This window comes from Triticum dicoccoides, chromosome 7A (assembly GCF_002162155.2).
Source record: "Triticum dicoccoides isolate Atlit2015 ecotype Zavitan chromosome 7A, WEW_v2.0, whole genome shotgun sequence".
In the NCBI taxonomy this organism is placed as follows: domain Eukaryota; kingdom Viridiplantae; phylum Streptophyta; class Magnoliopsida; order Poales; family Poaceae; genus Triticum; species Triticum dicoccoides.
In genome coordinates this window covers 85,022,989-85,043,229 of record NC_041392.1, presented here as the reverse complement: position 1 = coordinate 85,043,229, position 20,241 = coordinate 85,022,989, and the positions used below count along the sequence as shown (strand labels likewise).

General features: G+C 44.0%; 2 pseudogenes; both read right to left on the bottom strand.

Annotated features, from left to right (window-relative positions):
- Nucleotides 1–4,236: 4,236 nt before the first annotated feature.
- On the bottom strand, nucleotides 4,237–12,602 carry LOC119333161 (annotated as a pseudogene).
- Nucleotides 12,603–15,204: 2,602 nt separating this feature from the next.
- On the bottom strand, nucleotides 15,205–20,104 carry LOC119332039 (annotated as a pseudogene).
- Nucleotides 20,105–20,241: the final 137 nt, after the last annotated feature.

The following is a 20,241-nucleotide window of genomic DNA, read 5'->3' as shown; positions in this document are numbered from 1 at the left end:
ACACACGTTTGTCTTCAGTTTGCGGGAGAAAGTACGTCCGGACCACGTCGCGGACCTATACAGGGCTTCATTGGATGGTTTTCACGGTCCGTACAGCGTGGTCAAGACGGATGCAGGAGGTTTAAGGGCCGGCGTTGGAGATGCCCTAACCCGAAAAGTCCAGTCAGTGAGGTTGCAATCCATCAGACAATCACAAAATTCAGACATTTGCCCCTCACTTCACACATTGCCCCCAGCTGCTCTAGGGTTTTTATTTCCTCTAGTGGACAACGGCTACACACCGCTAAAAGCACACAGAATTCCATTAATCAATTCAAGCCTACGTTTGACGACGTGAATCTCCGTGAGATCGCTGGTGACATCAAGCAACCCTGAGATTGGACGCGTCCCACATGGTTGCATGGCGGGCTTCCATGTGAAAACTGCGGCGGAAGGGCGGAAGGCCGTTCTTCTTTTGGAGGTTCTTTCTGGTGGCGGCGATCTGGTCGCGCTAGCGCTTGTCCACACGATAGTGGCCAAGGCGGCGCTCCACGCTCTCTGTGCGCTGTGTCCATATGTCGGGAGCTGGTTGTCCAAGGGCGGCGTGGGACGAGGCACGTCCGTGGTGGTGGATCGTTGGTGCCGCACAGCTACCGTGTTTTATCTTCTTCAAGGTGTGCGCGCGTGTGTTGTCAAGATTTTTCCTAGTTGGATTGCCATTGAGATGTGTTTGCCACTTTGTCATATAAAAGATTAATTTATTGCATGGCTGTTCAAATGTTCTTTGAGAGTCATGCACGTAAGAATACTCATACGTACTTTTCATGTACTACAAGAAAACTGAATATAACTATGGTGGGAGGTAGAAACCCTACCAAGAGGAGGTTTCTGCAGATAATTGTGAGTTTGGATTTTTTTTCCTATATAAAACTGAAATTTCACCTATTAATTGTACGTTCAGCCTTAGGAAGTAGACGGCTATGATCTTGTAGCTAGGATTTTCTCTCTTCTTGTAACTCGTTCGTGTATCTTTTTTCTTTGGAATGCTCTTACAATCACATTCATCTGTTCTCTGACTTATACTACACCTCTTATTCCAGCCCCGGCGATGGATAGCGTATGACCTTCTACTTGCTAAGGCTGAACATGGCACTGGTCGGCGGGATCATTTTTCTACCAACTTCACAGAAGCTGACAAGGAGAAGAATTCCGAAGCAATTAGCAAGTCAGCTGGGCTCATGGCCGTCTGTGCGGTGCTTATCCTGAACGTAGCATTTGCGGCCCCTTTCAACGTGTCGAAAATCTATATCGATTCCAGCAACCCGAGCAGCACACTCAGGAGAGCAAGGATGCACGTGTACAAAGCGTTCATGGTCTCGGACGCCTTAGCATTTGTCTTCTCGGCGGCAGCCACGTCTTGCTGCACATTGGCAGGCTTTTCTGTTGCGGACAGGAGGACACGCTTCAACCACCTTGCAGTTGGATGGCTGTTACTCGAGCTTGCCGCACTGTGTATGCTCGCCGTCTTTATGTCGGGGGTCTATGTGGTCGCTTCTCCAGTTGGTTTCAGGTTCGCCATCACTGCCTGTGCATTTGCCATTCTAGCCACTTTACCGCACCTCGCAATGTCCGCCATGCTGTTTCTTAGCGTACGGACCTTGATCAAAAGGGTTGGTGCCCGAAAATGGTGCCGCACCGTGCTTCCGCGCGTATATCTATTTAGTCGAACGATAATTTCTGTGTTGGTACTCTCCGGGACTATTATAGGGTTATCATTCCTTTAAGGCAAATTAGTTGACGATGGGGTCATCACTCATACGTGCGCGCATGGCAAGCTTCAAGTACCTCAAGATCACTGAACTGGCCAGTTTCCTACTTCATCAACACCTTCATCTGCACAATGTTCGTTTCCTTATGTCCATTTGGTTCTGCTCTTTCTAAGTTGGCTGTGAGTTGCGTTGTGACCACTGGATTTTTATGTAGCTGTATGTGTCGTATGATTAAAAGCTGATGCAAGCCAAGAAACAAACAGTCATCCTTTCTGTTTCCTCTTCTATAAGACTTACTGTTTGGCTGCAGACGGTATATATGTAATAAATTATTCTTCTGTTAGTTATTGTGTTTGTAACTGCGTGCAATTTCTCTTTCAAAGTTCTATCTTCAATCGCAAAGCTTGCAGCTGTCTATCTATACACGTGAATTCCAGCAAAGACGGCTAGCTTAAATGTTTGGTTGCAACCTATATATTTCAGTATGTCGACTCCAATTATAAGGTTATTGGAATATAAACACTGACTCCAGTTATTAGTGATTTCATTTATGATAACGGTGGAGATTTGAGGTGACCCTAAACCCACTATATGAGGACCCACAAACTCCACTTGCTAAATGCACTATTAGCTTCTGGGCAGCCAAGCCACTCACGTCAGAGCGAGACTATCTTCTGGGCGGTTGGCCGCTCATGTTAGAGCAAGTCTCTTGTGATTTTGGGCGGCCGAGCCACTCAAGTTGAACCACAACTCAATTGTGTACTAAAAAGTAGTTAGAGGACGCTTCCCTCAAACAAACAAACAAAAGTTAAGAGGACGCAGCGAGACTTGCACTTCTCAAGTGCTCTTAATTTTATTACAACCGGGAACAATTACACAAGAGTGTACACACACTTACTCGGGTGGATCCTCTCTTGACCAACTACTCTTTCTAGTAACTTTGCTCTCATACGAAGGCAAGGAAAGAGGCAATGGTCCACAAGCAGCGATTTGGTTCCCGGGCTCAACATGAACAGTAAAATCATTTAAAATATTATACAAATTTAAAAAATCATTTTTTTGTGGTAAAAGATGATTGAATGTGTAATGTTCATGCCAAATTTGAGAACATTTGGACATCCGATAAGCTCACAGCAAAAAGAAAAAAGTTTACTGTTTAGACTTTAGACCTGATTTTGTCTTCTTTGTTGAGAGCTGCTCAAATGCCCAAATGCTCTGAAATTTGGCACGAAACATCACACTCATGCATCTTTCACCACAAAAAAAACAAATAGATTTTTTTACTTTTTTTTTATTTTACTGTTCACTGGGTGCATCTGAGCTCAGGTTCCAGATCGAATTATCACAATGGTCCCCTATTTATAGTAGGTCCATTGGATCTTTCACATGAGTAAAGATCTTAGCTCTTGATCCAAGCGGGTTGTTTTGAAAATATTTTGAATTAGATCGAGAACACAACCAAGTTTCACTTTCTACCTTGAAGACCTAACCCCCTAGAAAAAGACTATGTCTTCAACCTTCAGTAAGGCTCTAAGTTTTGAAGCACGCCAGAACAACTGCCGATTCCTCAAGAGCGTGTGCATCCTCAGGGTTATAGCTCGTACCTTTTCTTCTCTCCGTTTTGAGGAGTCGACGTCCACGCGGTTAAATAATTTTGAACGTCTGCACTGCACATATGCCGCCTAACTAATTTTGGCGCTTCAGACCTCCAGTCATACTTGCATGCTTAGAACTGCACTACGTTATGCACAGTTCGTTGAAATCCTGGAATCTAAACATGTCAACCGGAATAAAGAACTTCAAATGAAGAGGGAGAAAAAAAAATGAAGCCCAGGAAAGGGTATCTGAATTCTGATGGAGCTGAATTTTTCAACGCACCAAAGATAGTTTATGTTTCAGAGTCGTAATAACATGATCTGAAGACGAATTGTTATCGCAGCAAAGTAAATTGTGAAGGACCATTTTGTAAGTTCTGCTTCCACGTTACAGATTTGCATTTTTTTAGGGGCAAGCTTCAGTATACTAGAGTTTCAGAGTATCTCGGTGTTAGCCAGTTGCACTATTCCTCCTCAAATAAGCCCAAGTTTTGCTTCATTCCTTTAACACTCGGCCTGCTATGCGTGAAGAGAAGAAGAAAGGGGACTGGGCAGAGAAGGAGACAGGGGAATTCAGACTTTGCGTTTTCCTTAACTGACGAAACACTCCCATTCCAAACATTCTCAACGACACGCACACGGACAGGCTATGCCAACACACACAGACGCTCTCACAGCCAAGGTACAATCTGCACATTTGCAGGGCTAATAAAAATTCCTACTGACATCTACGTGTCGAGAAAAATCTGCCTGCACTGACACAACACATGTAGAGAAAAATCTCTAGGGAAAGAGACGGTGGTCACAGCATAATCTAGTTCTGACATATTACATCTACTTCCACACTACAGTCATCACATGCCGTGGTGATGAGTTCTGACTTTGCTTGATGTTCATGGCATTGGTTCCTTCATTTTGTGGATGCTTTCAGAGATCCCAACCTGCAGTTACGTTGATTGATCACATTAGCGTTGCATTTTAGCTGAATATTATCAGCATATCATCCACCCAATTTGTAGGGAGATTTACCAGGGCACACATTCATACGGATTTGCGTAACAGCTCGGACTTTCCTGACGCTCCCATCAAAGAGTGGTATCTGAACTCTGACAGGAGTTCAAATCAAGATAATTTTCAGAATACCAAACAAGTACTCTATACACACAAGAGGGTATCCATAAATTAGTGAGCAGCCGAACGAGTAGTTATCTGCTTACTCTCGTTTGCTTAAGAACGAAACAGTGCTGCAGCTGACGTCATCCGGCACTTGATTCCTGACAGACACGAAATCAGTGTCTAGTGTGATCCTTGACAAATACAGAGAGGGGAGATGATGGAAGCGTTTTTTTTCTCCGCCTCAGATTAAGCAGTGCCATCAAAGCAATTACGTATCGATTTGTGAAGCAAAACAGAGGTTTGGCTAGATCAAGTACTTTGTGCATTTGATTTGAGCATTGTTGGGGATGAAATTAAACAGAGATGGAGCATACCTTCCAAATGGACCGATCACCTTGAAAGCTTGGAGGAAATATATCTGCAGAAGGGGCGTTGGTCGGAGAAATGAGAAATGTAACTAAAAGATTTTTCATGACCGAGTTCTGCTGGTAGGTTGGGTCGACGTAACCTGATCTCAAGAGGAACCAGCAGTCGCCGCTGCTACCATACTTCTGGTTGTCCTGCTCAAGGGAATTAGGAGGTAAGTAATCAAGGATAATAGATCTTGAGATACTATTTTCGTTTACCAAAAGCTAATAAAAATGGGGGTTTCGCCCAGGCTACAAAATAAAATAACATCAACAATAATATATAGATTCTGAGAGTGCTATATGCATGCATGAGGAAAGTACAAAGTTGAGTTTTGTCTCCATCAAATTTACCTGAAACACTATGTCATTCATGCTGCTCTATGGATTTGCAGTATTAGAGTGCTGTGATCTGATTTGCCACTGCGTCGGTCATGCTCATGGAAGAAGCCTTTGTGGACTCCACATCACAGCAGTTACGCCAACATACAGAGCATTGATGGATTTTAACTTTCCAGCCTGAAAGGATTGATAAATTATCATTAGGAATTTCAGCTGGAGCATTGCACCTAACAGATTAACACTAGGCACTAGCAGGAAGAACTGGAGATGCCATTGGATTGGAAGTTTATCTCTTTATGCTAATTTTGGTGATTTTTGACGCGAGAACAGAGCAGTAAGGAACGAGATATACTTGTCCTATAGACACCGTGGCAAAGACCAGTGTCTCATCCTCTCTTTTTTTGGGGCATTAGGAACGGAGCGCTTGCTCGCGTCGCCTCCAGGGGGCGACTCGGGCGCCCCAACCGCCGTCGCCCTCGACCTTCCTCCTCCCCTTCTTCCCCGCCGCCGCTGAAGGAGGCCGGCGAGCAAAGCTCGCCCGGCGGACGGCGGACGGCGGGCCCTCCTCCTTTCTTCATGAGGGGATCCTCTGGCTGAGATGCGTCGGTGTCCCTGGGCGTACAACATGGAGGCGGAGTTGCCGCGCTCGGGCGGCGGCCCGATGGGATCCCGGCGACGCTGCGGGGGCTGGCGGCGGCGGATCTGGGGTTTCCCACCCCAGATCGGCTCTCCTTCGGGTGGTCGGGCTCGGGCGCCGTCTGGCGGTCCTAAGCGGTGGCGGGCGCTCGGGTTGGCTATCCTCCTTCACTGATGTGATTGGGGGCGGCCGAAGGAGTTGGCGTGATGCCGGATCCGAGCACGGTGGTGGCGCCGTCTCCTTCAGGGATGACGGCCGGGTGGTGGGTCCTTGTGGCGGCGCCGGTGGCGGCGGATCTTGGGATCCCGCTCCCGGGGACGTCGCAGGACGCGGCGGCCCGTGAACGAGAGATGGAGTTTCTTCGAACATATCTGGGTGAAAACTTGCTTTTGACTACTGCAAAGGCCGATGATGGCGGCGCTGTCTGCGTCATTCACTTCTTGAAGGCATCGTCGTGGAGAAGTTCAAGACCACTCTCTGCTATCTCCGGGGGAAATCCTAGATCAGTTGATAGGATGACGGCGGCGCTCTGGTGTCGTTTTCCCCTTGGGGGCGTCATTCCTGGAGATACACGTGGGCTCGGGGAACAGAGGACGACTTCTTTGGTGGAGCGGTACCTCATCTTATACATTGATGGCAGCGGATCTCGGCAGCGTGGCGCTGTGGAGATTCGGAGTCCGATGCGCAGAGATGGACTCGAGCAGGAGGAGGATGCTGTCTGGCGTCATGGTGGCGTTGATGGCAGAAGAGGCCTGGCAAGGTCGATGCATTAGTTTCTGTTCTGAAGATGGATTGGTGGAAGATGGCGGCGACGACACAAAGAGTGCGTCGGAACAGTTTGTGTCCCAAATCCGGTATGTGGCTTGGTTAGGGCCTCTGTCTTTAGGTGTTAGGCATTTGTGTGATGTCTGTTTGGTATTAGGCTCGGGCTATGGGCACACCTTCATCAGGTGGATAGGAGTAGCGACAGTTGTTGCTAAGATGGTGGCTTCAGACTACCTAATGTACTACTTTGTAAGGTCTTTGTGAATAATTAATAAAATGGCTGCATGCATCGTCCATATGCAGAGGCCGAGGGTATTCTTCTTTTTCTACAAAAATTTTTTGTCCTATAAAAGGCAGATACTTGTCCAAAAAAAAAGTGCGAAGGATGTGGCAATGAGACCGAAGATCAACAGATCTCAGAGTCAGTGGATCCTAAAAAGTGAAAAAACAGGCAACCAGTAGTGGGGAGTTACTTATATTATATGTACCGAGAGAAGATAGCTAAACCAGAATAGCACAAGGAAAGGACTAGTGGCATATGCACCTCAGTTATTGTCAGACTCAGAGTCAGATTTCGAGTGAACACAGGAGGGGAGGAGCATTCTTAGAAACTTCTTTTCGTTGAATTGTGCTTGTGGTGGACCTCGTGGTCGGTCTCTAAAGTAGGCTCTTGGTACTGGGGAAGGGAGTTTATGTACAATACTGAAATAGTCGCCACCTTCTTTGCATCGTTTTTCCAACTCAGGGCAGCCATATATGCTTAGCTTGTCAAGGGCTGGCAACCGCTGAAGGAGACCATCCGGGAATTCCTTTACTGCTGGACAAAATAAGATCTCCAATGTCTGAAGAGAAGTGAGGCCATTCATCCCATCAGGCAACGCTTTCAGGCCAGTGCACGTTACCACGCTCAGCTTTGTCAGATCTCCGAGGTTTGAAGGCAGCGCCACCAAACATTGGAAGTCTTCAATCGTTAAACTTTCAAGGGATGTAGACAACCTTGGAAGACGTTGCATCTGCGACAACGGAAGGGTCTCAATCTCGTTCGATGAAGCCTCCCCCAGAATACACAGGTCTTTGAGAACGGGGCACAATGGAAAACTTGCAAGCTTAGGGCACTCCCTGATTATGAGCTCTTCAAGCACCGGGAATATCACTAATCCGTCAATAGCCACTCCCGCATTGTTTTCTGCCCATCCCTCTAGACTACATAGCTTTTTCAAGTCCATCTTCTTCAACTTTGGGAAAACCTGTAGAGGGGTACTGTGTCCTCCACCTTCTATGCAAAGGTTATCACATACTGTCTTCAGTTTACCCATGTTTTCTAAGGATAAGTACTCCAGTGATGGTGACAACCATACTACTGGTATATTCTTACACCTTATCCAGTTGGAAATCACGAGTTGTCTTAGGCACCGAAACATCTGAGGAACACTCATCCATTGTGGTATTGCTATGCCACCATATCCGTATAACTCCAAAAAATGGATCTTGCTATGAGGTTTTAGATGCTGGAACACTTCTTCATCATTACATGCCTCATTTCCGGGCTTGTTATATTTTGTACGGCCCCAAGAGAACAACAACTCACTCAGATTTTTCTTCTGCTGAAGATTGGCTTCTTTTGCATGATTTACACTTTTTATTTTTCTCAATCTGTATAGTTCCAACCTGCCGTGAAGCTGTCTCAACTCTTTGAGCTCCTCAATACCACAACCATCTCTATTATCCACAACAAATGTTAGTGTGGGAAGGTTGTTAAGCTGACCAATGTTTCGAGGCATCCGCTCCAACTTATCACATCCAAAAAGATAAAGATGTATGAGCTTTCTCAGGCCCATCATCATGTCTTCTGGTAACTGTAGTAGTCCTTCGCAATGATTGAGCCTCAAAGTTTGCAGGTTATACAATGAACATATTGAACCTAGCAATCTAGCATTGGGTCATAAGAGAGGTCAAGATACCGTAAATGTTTTGCATTTATGGCCTTGAAACTGGCGTCCGACACACTCCGCCAATGCAATGCTCGCAATGATACATGTGGCAGCCGGTTAAAGTCCAGGCATATCCTTGATGGAGCTAACAAAGTGCGGAGAGATGTTTTGCCTTCCAACAACCCATTGATCTATTCCAATTCAACCTCTGACATTTGCAGGTGACAAACATTTTTTACCATTTCTTTCTGTTCAGTCAATTCTTCCATGGTGGCACATTCATGGCTAACATCTCTGGCTAAGTCATGCATTAAATCATGCATTTTACAAACTATTGTCTCATATCTTGTGCCACCATAATAGCGATCAGATTTGACTACCACTTTAATATCTTGCAGGAAAGACCTCTGAACCAACTCATGGAAAATGAGTTCTCCTTTCTGTGCTAAATTTATGAGTGAAATGCGCCACTAGTCCACAACTCAAACTGATTGCACACTTTAGGCCAACAACTCGAGAAGTGATCTGATTTAGTCTACAAACTCATTGATTTGATCAAATAAGGCCAAAATCGGCCCGAGAGTAAAAAACCGGCCACATGGATGCCATGTCATCCTTCGTTGCCCGCTGGTGATTTCACTATGTTTTATAAGGATCTGTTTGTAAATTCGACAGCTTTTTCTCACAACCATGCTAAGGGCGTTTGGAAGGGAGAAAAAATATTTAAAAAAATTGCATTGACCAGGACTTGAACATGGGCCGTTTGGAGTTTCGCATGCCTTAGTGACCACCACACCAACACCACGTTTGCACACTAACCTACAACTCAGGGTCTATATATGTATTCACTTAGAATCAGAAGAAAAATAAATCTGTATATACTACTTAAAAAGAACGTAAGGTTTCCATTTCACCTCTCTTTCGTCCAACCTTTCATATATACGTCCCACTCTTTCCTTATTCTTTTTGATTTCTTCCCTACTTAAAAAGAACGTAAGGTTTTCATTTCACCTCTCTTTCGTACAACCTTCCATATATACGTCCCACTCTTTCCTTATCCTTTTTGATTTCTTCCTCCCATATTTGATTTTTCTACCATCCATTCAATTGTCTCATGTTTATTAACTTATCAAAATAAACACATATTTTATTGGCAAGTCATTAAATTCTTACCAAATAAGTGCTTAACAATAAAATGGCAGATAAATCATGGCAATTGTATATAAATATTTGGTAAGATTTTAGCGTATCAATATAATAATATATGTGGATTCTCAAAAACAATAATACAATAATAAGCGTGCAATCAGGGGCTAATCTATTAGAATGTTTATACTCCCGTTGCAACGCACGGGCAATTGTCTACTAAGTGAGTTCTGTCGGACTTGAGCCCAGGTCGTCGGGATAGAAATCAGCTTCCAGACAGATACACCACGAACTCATTCATGCACCAACAGGCAGCCTACTTTATTTATCTTCGCAGATTGACAAACAGAAGGAAAAAGATCGCCTGATTGAAAAACGATCTGGAGGGACCTTCTGATTTGTTTTTTCTCTGTCATGATTCTATGTGAAAATATATCCTGTGGGCAGCATGCTAGTGTGCAAACCAGATGTTGGTTCCGTGGTCAGTGACGCAGTCCAAATTCTGAACAGCCCATGTTCAAATCTTGGGTAACGCAAGTTTTTCTACTATTTTTTATGATTTGTGAGAAAAAAATCATCAAATTTATATAAAGACCCCTGTAAAAAATAGTGAACGCACGAGCAGTCAACGGAATGATGACATGGCATCCATGCGGCCGGTTTTTTAACTCTCGGGCCGGTTTTGGCCTTATTTGATCAAATCAATGAGTTTGTGGACTAAATTCGATCACTTCTCGAGTTGTTGACCTAAAGTGTGCAGTCGGTTTGAGTTGATGGACTAGTGACGCATTTCACTCTAAATTTATTGTTCCCTCTTCTTGAATAAAGCCATTTGCCATCCAAAGTTGGATCAACATATCCTTCTCCATCTCATAATCCTTCTGGAAAACAGCACAAAATGCAAAGCATTGCTTCATTTCAGCTGACAGGTGTTTGTAGCTTAACATTAATATAGGTATGACCTCATAATCATTATCCCCAATGCTACTTTCTTCGATGGCCTTCCATTCCAGCACTTCTTGCTTTGAACTCAGCAATCCACCCAATGTCTTCAAAGCAAGAGGCAGCCCCCCGCATTTATTGACAATACGTCTTCCGATGGTGACTAACCTTGCTTGCTTCTCTACACCATTTCCAAATGCTTTGTCCAAAAATAGTTCCCATGAATCTTCTCCAGTAAGAAATGTTAGCTCATGGGTCTTAATGGTGCACATTATAGAGGGCACTTGCTTGCTGCGACATGTGACCACTATAACACTTCCTGGTCCGCCAACAGAACACAATAGTAGCCTCATTTCATCCTCCCACATCCTCTTCTCTTCATTCCATACATCATCGAGAACAAGTAAAAATCTCTTCTGGCCAATGACTTCATCAAGTTTCTTCTGCAATAGTTCGATGCTGTCGGGCAGGTCACATCTTCCACTTGTAGCCAATTCAATGATGGATTTCACAATAGCAATAACATCAAAATTGTCTGACACGCAGTGCCACATCTTCAACTAGAAATGTTGCTGGACCTCTTGGTCATTGTACACCATCTTCGCAAGAGTTGTCTTGCCAATACCTCCCATACCAAAGATGGGCAACACCTACACTTTCTGCTGATCTTGCTGGTCTAGCAGCAACTTCACCACTCCCTTCTTGTCATCACCTCTTCCAAACATCTTGGTGGACTCGTCCAGTTTGGAGTGTGTCTGCCGCTATATATGCTGAACCTGCGTCGGGGTATGCGCATTGCATTGCATTGGTGCAGAGCTAAGCATGCGTGTGAGCCTCATAAAAAGAAGAAAGGTAAAAATACCAAGCAGATTTATGTTAACTAAACATACAAAGCAAAATTAAGGTCTTCCTGTTGGTAGATGTTTAGACTTTAGACCCTTTGCAGCAGACTAGCCATTTGTTACTACCCAAATTCAGTTATGGCTAGTGCATGCTACCCAGATTCGACTGTAATGTTGATCTCTAGAATTTAGCATGTTCCTAGTGGGAAGTATTTCATAGTTTTTCTTCCACTTTAGTATTCCTAATAGGTAACCTAACCAAACATTATATTTTTCTGCAGTTTGACATGTGGTTAGGTTTTGATCAAAATCCTCTGTATGCTCTCTTGCATGAGTCTATCTACTGTGAGATAACTTTTGATATACTTTATTTAAATATGTTTAGCTGGTACTGCAACTCTATTTATTAAGTCTAGTGTAATTCATGCATCTAAGGATCTTCATCAAAATGGTCGGCCGATAAGATTTTCAATGAAAATGGAAGCTTGTTTAATCCTGTTAAGGCTACAGCAGAAGGTCGTCCTGTGTATCTGACTGAGGAGGTAAGTTCAAATCTTCAAGCGAAACATCATTCACTAGTCACGTACTTTATATTACTCTAATCTGAGCTCTATCATGCGTTGGGAGTAGAATTTAATTCTTTTTGGGCCGTCTAGCAAGTTTGTAACTTGTAACTTGTAACTTCTTCATTAACTTCCTTGATTATACAAAAAAGTGTTTCTTACTAAATTAGAAACTCATGAGGTGAAAGGCTTATTTTGCCGCCTGTTTTCAACTAACGAATAGTCTGTAGTTACTGAAGTATGGCAACTGGAAGTTCTGTAGTTGCATTTTATTTCCTTGTAGCTTTTGGACATCAAAAAAAATGTAACTTACATGTCATTAGATCAATTCAACAGTACTACAATGTCAATACATCAATTGACCGATAGTGCAAATACATGAGAGCAACTGAATTTTGGACATCATCAATCGATCAATACATCAGAGCAACTGGATTTTGGACAGCAACTGCATTTTGGACCACTCTATATACATCAGGATCATATATCAACAGAGAGGAAAAGGGAAAAGATGGGGGGTGGTCGATGGTGCGCTCACCTTGCTCGCCGCCGTCGAACGGCTTTGCATGAGTGCGTGTGATTGACCGCTGAGTGCCGGTGAGTGCGGCGCTGGTGGTCGGTGGAGGGCATGGAGGTGAGGCGAAGGGTGGGAGCCTTGCCCACTCGTCCTCGGTGCGCTCGACGAGGAACAAGGAGAGCCACGACCGGCGGCGTCAGGTGTGGCGAGTACCGGCGGCGACCCCCGTCGGAGCCGAGTCCGACGCGTCCTGGGGTTCTGGTTGTGGCAAGGAGGGACGCGATGAGAGGGCTGACTACTGGATGAGAGACGGCGGCGACTGAGGCGGAGACGGCGGCGATTGGCCTGGAAAGGACGGCGGGATGGGGTTGGCGGCGGCGGCCGCGGGATGGGAGTGCTCCTATTCCTTGCGTGGTGCGGCGCGGAGCGCCCTGTTTTTTATTCGTTTCTTTGTGTTTTTTTTTGCTTTTTTTTACTTTGAATTTTTTCCATGAATCCAAAATCCGAAAAACATCTTCGGGATTTTAAAAAAATATATTCGAAAAATGTTCTTGAAACTTGAAAATCGCTCATAAATTTGAAAAACATTCTTAGGTTTCAAAAAATGTTTTCAGCTTTAAAAAATATTCATAAATTTGAAAATGTTCTTGGATTTCAATTTTTTTCCTCAATTTCAAAACAATTTTAATATTTTTAGAAAATATTTCAAATTTAAAAAATGTTCCTGAATTTCCAAGAAAGATCATAAATTTGAAAACTGTTCCCACATTTAAAAGCATTCAATAATTTGAAAAAAATGTTCATGAATTTACAAAATGTTCTTGAATTGAAAAAAATGTTGATGATTTAAAAAATATTCAAAATATGTTCACAATTTCAAAAAATGTTCACGAAATGAAAGAAGGAAAAGAAAAAGGGGAAATTAAAAATTAAAACTTGAAAAAGAATAGAAAAATAATTAAAGAGGAAAAAACAGAAAGAAAAAAAACAGAAAAAGAAAAGAAAAACAGGTTGGGTAGATTAACCTTCGCAAAACGGGGAGGGAGGGGTGCGCGATTGATCGCTATTCCCCAACCTACATGGAGAATAGGATCCGTCGGCATGAAGAGCAAGTGGCGTCCTCTCGTCTGGCCTCAGTCAGGGCCTCGGGGGTGGCGATAGATGTTTTTGAGTTGGGCCTCAGTCGGTGCACTAAGCTCGACCGGGCCAAAAGAGGATCAACTCTTCGTCAGAATTTGCGCCCAGTTTTCAAAGTCAACACAGTAAGAACGTCAAGCTGAAAAGCTCAAAAACACTAGTTAAGGGTTACCCTTTGCAAAGGTCACTCCCCTTCTTCTCTATCACTAACAAGTGACACACTGTATGTGCGTCATTTGCCGCAACTAGGGAGTTTCTTTTTTTCGTAGATTCATCTATTCAAAATGTTTTATCTCTTGAACTGTGCATCTAAATATCGAACCGTTTTCATCGTTGGATTTCTCGCGTTGAGATTTCAAAAACTAGGTCCTCATGTTAATAGGTTTCACCGAATGTTTTTCCACAAAAAACGCAGAAAAAATTGGAAACCGGAAATGAAATAAAACACACAAAAAAAGACAACAAAAAAAACAAAAAAACGGAGCCTTAAAGAATGGTTGTGGTTTTCACCTTTTTGAAAGCAGAAGCTGTACTTTTTTCTTCTTTTGAGGGAAGCATAGGTTTTGCTTCTCATAGAAGCACAAGTTGTGTTTTTTTTCATATTTTTTCAGGAAAGTGCTTCTTATGGAAGTATTGACTGTGCTTCTCGCAGAAGCAAATCTGTGCATCCATGAGAAGCCCAGTTGTGCTTCTCATGAAAGCAAATGCTATGCTTCTAGCGAAAACATAGGTTGTGCTTCTGGCGGAAGCACAAACTACGCTTCCCATGGAAGCATCGATTGTACTTCTTGCGGAAGTAAATATGTGCATCCATGAAAAACCTATCTATACTTCTCGTGGAAGCACATGCTTTCGAGAAGCACATATGTGCTTAAAAAAATTGCACCAAAACCTAGCGAAAGCCAGGCAAAAAATGAAATACTGAAAAAAACTGCCTAAAACCTGGAAACACATAAATAAAATCAAAATCGGAGGAAGTGCTCAACACGCGATACGTGGCAGTGGCTGGGCGTACAACTTGGCGCGGTCTTGGGCAAAAGAATGACCCTTGCGGGAGCCCCTAGAGGACAATCGTTAGTTAGTTGCTCCCAGAAAAGCCTGTCCGGACATGAAGGGCAGCCTTTTAGCTCATCCATAGCTATGACAATAAAGCCTTCATTTTCTCCAAGCTGGGAAATGAATTACTGGTAGAATACATTCCTAGTTAAATATTTTTGAATGTCTGCACATATCCCGGGGCACTAATTTTGGCATTCCAGTCATACTTGCACGCTAGAATTGTACATTTGTACTACTATGTTATGCACAGTGCGTTGAGACCCTGGAATCCAAACATGTCAACCCGAATAAAAAAAATTCAGACAAAGAAGACGGAAAAGAAAATCTTAGAAGCTTGGGTATCCCTTGGGTTGACATGTTTGGATTCCAGGACACTGAAGTGGTAATCTGAATTACTAGTACTAGTTCAGACTTTATGCTTCGTAATATTCATAACAAAGATATGAAGGCAAACTGCTATCAGGGCCAGTTACACTGCTCCTCCTCGATTAAGCACAAGTTCCTGTAACACTCAAGCTGCATGCTACGCGTGAACAGAGAAGACAGGGGAATTCAGACTTTGCCTTTTCCTTGACTGACGAAACACTTACAAGGTTTACACACCTCCTATCGATCCGGGCCAATGCCCAACAACGACATGCCAGACAGGCTCTCACTCACATGCCAGACTACCACTACAGTGTCCTGTGCACACCGACATGGGCTTCAGAGCCAACGGACATTTTGAAAAATTGGTAGGCAAATAAAAATACCTACCGACAACTACAGGTAGACATATATTGACGACACACACATGTAGGGAGAGCTACGACGGTCACAACATGATCTAGCTCCGGTTATTACATCTACTTCCAGACAACACTCATCACATGCCGTGATGATGGAGTTCCGACGTAGCTTGACGAGCATTGCTTCCTTCATTTTGTGGGTGCTTTCAGAGATTCCAACCTGCAGGTACTTTGATTGCTTTCAGTCATATACATTGTACCTGAATATTACCAGCATACGATGGAGCCGATTTCGTTTTGCAGAGAGATTTACCCTGGACACACATTCATCCGGATTTGCTTCACAGCTTGGGTTTTTCCTGCGCTGTCATCACAGTGGTGTCTGAATTCTGGCAGGAGTCCAAAGCAAGATAAGTTTATACCAAAGGGTATCCATCAATTAGTGAGCATGATGAATGAGTAGTTGTGTGCTTACCGGCGTATGCTTAAGAATGAAACGGTGTTGCAGCTGACTGTCATCCGGCACTTGATTTCCTGACAGACACAATATCAGTATAGAGTCTGAATACCAATTTTCCTGACGATGACAGAGAAACTAGAGGCAAATAAAGATTATGAAAGCATTTCCTCGCCATATTTAATTAAATATTCATCCAAGCAATTTTGGCATTGATATATGGAGCAGAACAGAGGTTTAGCTAGATTAAGTACAGTGCTGAGTTGATTCGAGTACAGTTTACGAAATAAAATTAAACAAAGATGGAGCGTACCTTCCAAATGGACCAATCACCTTGAGCACTTGGAGAAAATATATTTGTAGAAGGGACGTCGGTCGGAGAAATGAGTGATGTAATTAAAAGATTTTTCATGACCAAGCTCTGCTCCTAGGTTGGGTCGCCTCTTTATGCTGATTTTGATGATTGTTGAGATGAACACAGAGCAGTAAGCAACGAGATACACTTGTCCTAAAAAAGAAGCAGATACTTGTCCAAAACAATAGGCGAAGAGTGTTGCAACCAGACCGGAGTAAGCTGCTCCTACAAAACAAAATTAAAAGGTAATCAGTGGGGAGTTACTTAAACCATAATAGAATTATGAAGGGACTTGTGGCATATGCACCTCAGTTATTGTCAGACTCAGAGTCAGACTTCGAGTTAACACACGAGGGGAGGAGCCTTCTTAGAAACTTCTTTCCGCTGGATTCTGCTTCCTGTTCTGGTTTTGATTCCTCTGATGATTCTGCTGGAATGCTTTTATGTGGGATAGGGACCAAGTGGTGGAAATACTCCCCACCTTCTCTGCATCGTCTTTGCAACTCAGGGCAACTAGATATGCGCAGTTCGTCAAGGGCTGGCAACCGCTCAAGGAGACCATTTGGGAATTCCTCCGTCGCTGGACAATCATAGATCGTCAATTTCCGAAGAGAAGTGAGTCCATCCATCCCATCAGGTAACCCTTTCAGGCTGCTGCAGTCACTCACCATTAGGACGCTCAGCTTTGCCAGATCTCCAAGATTTGACGGCAGCGCCACCAAACCTCCGAAGTGTTGAATCCACAAAATTTCAAGGGATGTAGGCAACCTTGGAATCTCCCATGAACACTCCACCTCCAAGTAATATCCTTCTAAATCCAGGAATTTGAGAACGGGGCTCAGTGGAAAACTTGCAAGCATAGGGCAGCGGCTGATTTGTAGCTTCTCAAGCACCGGGAACATTACTGAGCTATCAATGGCCACACCTGCACTGTTTTTTGCCCATCCCTCTAGACTGCATAGCTCTACCAAGACCATCTCCTTCAACTTCGGGAAAATTTGTAGAGGGGTACTGCATCCTCCACCTATGCAAAGGTTATCACACAATGTCTTCAGTTTACCCATGTTGCACAAGTATAAGTACTCCAGTGAGGGTGAGAGCCATAATACAGGTATATTCTTACACCTTGTCCAGTTGGAAATGGTGAGTACTCTTAAGCACTGAAACATCTGAGGGTCTCTCATCCATCGTGGTATTTCTGGGCCACCATATCCATACAACTCAAATATTTTGATCTTGCTATGAGGTTCTAGATGCTGGAACACTTCTTCATCATTACATGCCTCATTTTGGGGCTTGTCATATCTTGAAAGGCCCCAAGAGAACAACAACTCACTCAGATTCTGCTTCTGCTGGAGATTGGCTTCTTTCGTATGATTTACACTCTTTATTTTTCTCAAGCTGTACAGTTCCAACCTGTTGCTAAGGTGTCGCAGGTCTTTGAGCTCCTCAATACCACAACCATCTCTCGTATCCACAATAAATCTTGTTAGTGTGCGAAGGTTGTTCAGCTGACCAATGTTTCGAGGCGTCCGCTCCAGATTAAAACACCCATAAAGATAAATATGTATGAGCTTTCTCAGGCACATCATCATGTCTTCTGGTAACCGCCGTAGCCAATCGCAACCATTGAGCCTCAATGTTTGCAGGTTATACAATAGACATATTGAATCTAGCAATGTAGCATTGGCACTACAATGAGAGAGGTCAAGATACCGTAAATGTTTTCCATTTACGACCTTAATATTGGCGTAAGATCTCTCCCAATGCAATGCTCGTAATGATACTTGGGGCAGCCGGTTAAAATCTCTGTATGCTCCTGAAGGAGATAACAAAGTGCGGACAGATGTTTTGCCATCAAACAACCCAGATATCTTTTTCAAATCAACATCCTCTAACATCATGTGACGGACATTCTTTACCAATGGTTGTGCAGTCAATTCTTCTATGGTGGCACATTCATTGCTAACATCTCTGGCTAAGTCATGCATTAAGTCATGCATTTTACACACTGTTGTCTCATATTCTGAGGTACCAAAATTGGCACTAGATTTGACTACCACTTTCACATCTTGCAGGAACGACCTTCAAACCAATTCATGGAAAACGAATTCTCCTTTTTGTGTTAAATTCATTGTTCCCTCTTCTTGAATAAAGCCATTTGCCATCCATAGTTGGATCAACATATCCTTCTGCATCTCATAATCCTTGGGGAAAAGTGCACAAAATGCAAAGCATTGCTTCAATTCAGATGTCAGGTGTCTGTAGCTTAGCTTTAGTATGGGCATGACCTCATGTTTGCCTCCAACATTATCGCCAATGTTACTTTCTGCGATGGCCTTCCATTCATGTACTTGTTGCTTTGAACTTAGCAATCCACCCATTGTCTTCAGAGCAAGAGGTAATCCCCCGCATTTGTTGGCAATACGTCTTCCGATGGTGACTAACTCTACTTGCTCCTCTACACCATTGCTAAATGCTTTGTTCGAAAACAATTCCCATGAATCTTCTTCACTCAGAAATGCTAGTTCATGGGGCTTAACGGTGCACATTATAGATGCCACTTGCATGCTTCTACATGTAACCACTATAGCGCTTCCTTGTCCACCAACAGAACAGAATAGTGGCTTCAGTTCATCTTCCCACATCCTCTTCTCTTCATTCCATACATCATCAAGAACAAGAAAAAACCTTTTGCGCCCAATGACTTCATCAAGTTTCTTTTGCAATATCTGGATGCTGTCAGCCTGGTCACAAGTTCCATTAGCCAATTTAATGATGGATTTCAGAATAGCAGAAACATCAAAATTGTCTGACACGCAGTGCCACATCTTCAACTGGAAATGCTGCTAGACCTTTTGGTCGCTGTACACCATCTTAGCAAGTGTCGTCTTGCCAAGACCTCCCATACCAAAGATGGGCAGCACCTGAACCTTCTGCTGATCTTGCTGGTCTAGCAGCAGCTTCACCACCCTCTCCTTGTCATCATCTCTTCCAAAGATGTCGGTAGACTCATCCAGTTTGGAGTGCGTCTCCCGCCAAGGATGTAGTGGCTCCTGCCGATTGGCAGAATTCTCAAGGCCAAACATTTTCATCTCCTCAACCAGCTCCTTGATCTTACTCCCTTCAGTTTCTTGCTCATGGTAAAGCGGAAGAGGAGCAGGCTGCGGCGTGTGACATAGGCGAGTACCTTGCGGGAAGTGGACTTGGGGGCTTTGCGGCGCAACGCCTCGTACTGGAAGTCGTCGAGGACGTCGTCGGCCTCGTAGGCGACAGCCTTGAGCTTCTCCATCCAGCTCCTGAGATAGGCATTGATCTGGCCCCTTTCCTCGGCGTTGGCCAGCTTGCACTCGACGGCTAGGAGATGGCGCTCCAGCTTTTTGCGGTCGTCGTCGAGGCCACACATCCGGATCACGGTCTGGACGAGCGCGTCTGCGGCCTTGCCGGCCACGCCGCGCACCAAAGGGAGAAGCAGTGATTCGGCCATGGTGCTGCAGATCGGGGGAAGAAGTCAAGAAACTGCATGTAGCATACGAAAGAAGACGAGAAAGATTCAGCACTGATAGAGGAGCAACCGAAGAGAAAGAAATACAGCCAAGAATCAAGAATGGAGGAGAGCATGCACCTTGATCAGACCCAACGCGCCATCGCCTCGCCTGTGGATAGAGAACGGAGATATTGTCGTTGGTGGATAGAGAACGGAAGGAAGTGGAGATAATAAGTGTGCCGACGTCTTCAGCTCTCTTCTGAATAATAGACTAATTCCAGATAACTGGTATACAGTAGTACTAAAATCTCTGAAAACTGGTTTCATGGATTTCTTGCTAATCTTACAGTACTAAAATCTTCGGCAGGCCACCCAGGGGTAATAATGCTGATCCTGACAACACCTACCACGGCATTGGGCCAGAATCAGAGTATGTACCTGCATCATCATTGATGACTCGTCATGTC